Source organism: Oryctolagus cuniculus, chromosome 20, assembly GCF_051225735.1.
Source record: "Oryctolagus cuniculus isolate XC-2025 breed Fujian yellow rabbit chromosome 20, ASM5122573v1, whole genome shotgun sequence".
Taxonomy (NCBI): domain Eukaryota; kingdom Metazoa; phylum Chordata; class Mammalia; order Lagomorpha; family Leporidae; genus Oryctolagus; species Oryctolagus cuniculus.
Window position 1 is genome coordinate 7,486,751 of NC_142886.1, and position 5,056 is coordinate 7,491,806.

Below are 5,056 nucleotides of genomic sequence, written 5' to 3' on the forward strand. Positions count from 1 at the left end.
AACCAACGGCAAAGGAAGACCTTTCTCTCTGTCTCTCTCTCTCACTGTCCATTCTGCCTGTCAAAAAAAAAAAGAGCATTCTACAAATAGTATAAGAAAAATTGAAAAGAAAACATAAAGAAGTTTCATGAAATTGAAGAAACCACAATGAAAAAGTTAAGGAGGATGAGCTTCAGTTTTCTATACTAGGATCAGCATACACTACATCATGATGTATATATGTCACAGAAATAAAACATAAAGATTAAGAGCAATGTGCATGTTAGGATATAAACCATATTCTGATTACTGGAAATGACAATAATGTAGGAGCAGTAAAAGCTTAACAACCATATACAACAGAATTGGGTCAACCAACATGTATTAAATTTGCATTAAACTTGAGAAATAAATCAACAATGGTATGAAAGAAAAATATGGGGACAAGATGACACCGTCCACACCGCTTTTAACAGGGAATCTGGGAAAAATTGCGAAGTCTACACCTTTAGTAAGGATGGGACCTTGTTTGCCTGGTGCAGTGAGAAAAATTAAATATTATCTGTGTCACTAACAAGGGACAGCTGCACTCCTTCCACCTCCCAAAGTTTGCCTTGAATTCTTGCCAAAAAAACACGGTTCTGGCAACCTGGCAGCCTTACGCTACTTCTAAAGATGGCACAGCTGGGACACCCAATCTTCAGCTTTATGACTTAAAAATTGGGACATGTTTGAAGTCTTTAATCCAGAAAAAAATGCAAAATTGGTGTCCATCGTGGTCAGAAGATGAAAATATTTGTCCCTGAAATGTTAACAATGAAGTTCACTTCTTTGAAAAAAATAATTTCAACATAATTGCAAATACATTACATTTGCAGAAAATTGATTTGGTGTTATCACCTGGACCCCAGCCACACAAGGTGGCTGTCTATGTTCCAGGAAGCAAAGGTGCACCTTCGTATGTTAGATTGTATCAGTACCCCAACTTTGGTGGACCTCATGCAGCTTTAGCCAATAAAAGTTTCTTTAAGGCTGATCAGGTTACAATGCTATGGAATAAAAAAAGCTACTGCTGTCTCGGTAATAGCTAATACAGACATTGATAAGACAGGAGCTTCCTATTATGGGGAACAGAGTTGCATTACATTGCAAATAGAGAGAGTGCCATAGCACAACTACCGATGTTTGGAATTCTAGTTCTACTGAATTTTGTGCTGTATATGGTTTTAAGCCTACCAAAACAACACTTTTCAACTTGAAATGTGATCCTGTGTTTGACTTTGGAACTGGTCCTCAGAATGCAGGCTACTATAGCCCTCAAGGACATGTATTAGTACTAGCTGGATTGGGAAATCTGAGAGGACAAATGGAAGTATGGGATGTTAAAAACTACAAGCTTATTTCTAAACCAGTGGCTTCTGATTCTACATATTTTACTTGGTTCCCAGATGGTGAGCATATTTTACCAGCCACATGTGCTCCCAGATTACGTGTTAATAATGGGTATGAGATTTGGCATTATACGGGCTCTATATTGCACAAATATGATGTGCCCTCAAGTGGAGAGCTATGGCAGGTTTCATGGCAGCCATTTTTGGATGGAATATTTCCAGCAAAAACAATAACTTACCAAGCAGTTCCAAGTGAAATATCCAGTGAGGAAATAAGGTTGCAACAGCCTATGGATGCCCTGCTTTCAGAAATAAGCCAGTCACCAATTCCAAGCTGCATGAAGAGGAGCCACCTCAGAATATGAAACCACAATCAGAAAATGATAAACCCTCATCAAAATCAACCCTTAAAAATCAAAGGAAACACAAAGCAGTTAAGAAAGCTGTAAAGGAGGAAGCAAGAAGTGACAAATGTCCAGATTTGCCCTCTACTCCTGTGCCACAAAGCACACCATGAAACATTACCTCTCAGTCAGTTTTTTTTGATAGTTTACAGATTTTATTAAATTATAGAAATTTTATTTCTAGAGCTCATGGAGACGTAAAGGGAGTTCTGGAGGTTTTCTTTTTCCCCCCTCAAAACGCTGGACATAACAGAAAACACATTCTTTGAGAACTCGAAAATAAAAAAAAAAATTATCACTGTGAAAATCAAACCAGCTTCTATTAATGCTTGTCTTACTACAGCGAAAGTGTGTTTATTAAAACCCTTTGTCTAATCAAACAATAACTTTAGACCTAGTCAGAGTTTCCTCAGACAGGAGGTATCACGTGGGCTCTACCTAGTAAACAGATCAGACAGTCCGCGCCTGACACTGACCACCCAGGTCCAGCACACCTTCTTCAGGAATGAACAAGCCGGCCCACGGGAGCACAAACACTGATGGGGGCGTGAGCAGGCCGATGGAGGCGGCACCGGCACGGATGCAGCCAGTCCCTCGCAGCCACCCCTCGCAGCCACCCTCCAGCACCGCAGAGTGCTTTGGGAAGTCACCGAGAACTGTGGGGGTGGGAGGGGAGATACCTCAGGGGTGTGCCACGGGAAACGGGCTCCAGTCCAATGAAATCCATGGAGCGCTCATGGGCCGAATACGTTACATTTTAGCTATTGCCAAGGTCTAAAATTCCAGCTACTTTCAACACAAAGAGCCTCGGCACTTGCAAGTTACCAGTAAATGCTCAAAATAGCAGCAAAATAAAGTTCAGTGACCTACTGGAAGTACATCGCAGTGGTATTCACTAAAAAAAATAAAAAGAGAAGGCAGTGCACAGTTTCCAGCTCCACATGTTTATTTTCTTTGTAAACAGAGCAATACTGAAAAGTGACAACACAAACGAATCTGTGCACCAAGAGCCCAGGAGGAACCTGACACTCTGTGACCCACCCTCCAAAGTTCAGATTTTTAAAAATATATTAACTTAGCACACCATATTTTATGGCAAAGTGACAAATGCTGTCCAAGGAGAATCGGGACCATGACTCTCTCGACAGTATTAAAAAAATATTAAACAATAAAGAGAAGAAAAGCTAAAAATTGAGAAGAAAAGTACTGCCAGAAGAGCTCCAGAAAAGCTGGAAAAGCTGTCTCTTGATTATCTGTGAGGTTCTCCTTTTTCTTAACAAGAAACGCCGTTTGCGACGACACTGCAAGACGGAATACACTCCAATCCTGCTAGTGAGCTCTGGCATGAGATTACATCTTCAGCACAGAGGAGAAATAAAGGAGTTAGCACAAAGCGTGGTAGCTAAGCCCACAGGCAGAACCCGAATTGCGCGTGGAACCCTCTGGCACCGGCTGCTTCCACGTACCACTGCTGACGTTTGCTCTCCGCATTACGAGGTGAGGAAACACGAGCATGCAGACACGGGGAAGCACGAAGCGGTCAACTTCCAACAGAAAGAAAGCAACACAGGGAAAGGAAAGGAAAGTGTCCAGATTCGTGCATCCAGTTTAGAATCATTTTTTCCGTTTGTTTGTTTACAGGACTCTTCCAAAGGTATTAACTGCCCTCACTACAGTTTAAAACCCCCATGACCTTGGCTAGCAAATTCATAAGGAACTTTCTGGCTGTCCAATTTGCCACCTCTTAGGACGTACTATGGCACACACGTCTCTGCAGACACAAAGGCAGCGAGACTCTTCCACCTCTGAAACGTCTGTGGCAGTAGGAGAAACAACAGTCACCCGCGTGCCATCCTCCTCGTTCACCTGGTTACTGAAGCGCAACCAGCCTAGACCAGCCGAGTGTATACCTGAGAAACATTAATGTGAAAATATTGCCCTTTACAAAGACTGCAAGATGGGCCGGATAGTGCAGAAAGCAACAGTTTTTCCCTCCGTTTGTTTGGTTGTTAGCGTCACAGTTTTCAGAGCTTCTGGTGCCACCCGACAATCGGCAGAGGGAGGCCGAGTCAACAGCTCACCCCACTACTCAGTCAACTTCTGGAGACACTGAGGTAGACAAAAAAATCAAGAACCTAAAGCAGAAACTGAAAGCAATTGAACTACTGAAAGAACAAGCAGCAAGTGGAAAACAGCTAGAAAAAAAAAATCAGTTGGATAAAATTCAAAAAGAGACAGCCCTTCTTCAGGAGCTGGAAGATGTGGAATTGGGTGTTTAAGGAGTCATCGAAAACAAGCTGCTCACCAGAAGTCACTGTGAACACCTCTTGTGTTAAACCCGGTGGTATACATGGAGCACCTGTGTGCCCACATTTAATATGGCTCTACTATGTTAAGCATTTATCCAAGATTCTGCATACACATGAAATTATTTAATAATGTCTATTCAATTGACTTACATTCTGCATCCTATATCATGTCAATATTCAATGCAGAAAGATACATGAATTTTTCAGCTAAGCTTAATGATTGAAAGAAATTTTTTAGTAGGGGACAGCATTTACCATATAAATGAATAAAGACTTTTAAATTAAAAAAATAAAGGAAAATATGCCATTTATCAAAAAACACCCTTAAATGTATCAACAATCAAAGATTTCTTTACATTCACAAAAGCCACCCATGTTAAAAGTGTATTACCTAGAAAAGGAAAATGAGAATATCAGCTTAAAGTGCTTCTGATGAACTATATACATAAAAGTGGCCAACAAAATTAACAGAATTTTGAGTATGTTTATGAACTTCCAATATAAAATCCAAGCAACATATGGATAGGTTTAGTTCTAGGGTGGGCTTTCATTAGACTACTAATCATTTACACAGGTGATAAGAATACAAACACAAAACGAGATACACAAAGAAGTGTATTGGTTAGAATATAAATTATAATTTTAATGTTGTGAGTAGAATTCAATTGATAGTTATAATAATAATGTGATAAGACATTTAAGAGATTTTTGTGAAAAATAGCCCATGCCTACATATATATAGTTTACTTTTTATAAATATGTATATAGAGCAACACTTTAAATGTAAATATACATATAAAATTTATTATCTAAAAAGAATAGTTCAGAGTTCCATAACGATCTAGCTACTGGTCAGAACAAGAATGGGGAGTAAGCCACCAGATGTAGCTCATAGTTTCTGTTTCTCCCTCTCTACTAACCTCTAAAATTAGATAAACATATACAATTCTGAGATCAAAACCACAACAAGGTC

At 39.8% G+C, this 5,056-nt stretch overlaps 1 pseudogene; it reads left to right on the top strand.

Annotated features, from left to right (window-relative positions):
* Positions 1 to 427: 427 nt before the first annotated feature.
* On the top strand, positions 428 to 4,053 carry LOC100348447 (eukaryotic translation initiation factor 2A-like; annotated as a pseudogene).
* The last annotated feature ends 1,003 nt before the right edge of the window (positions 4,054 to 5,056 follow it).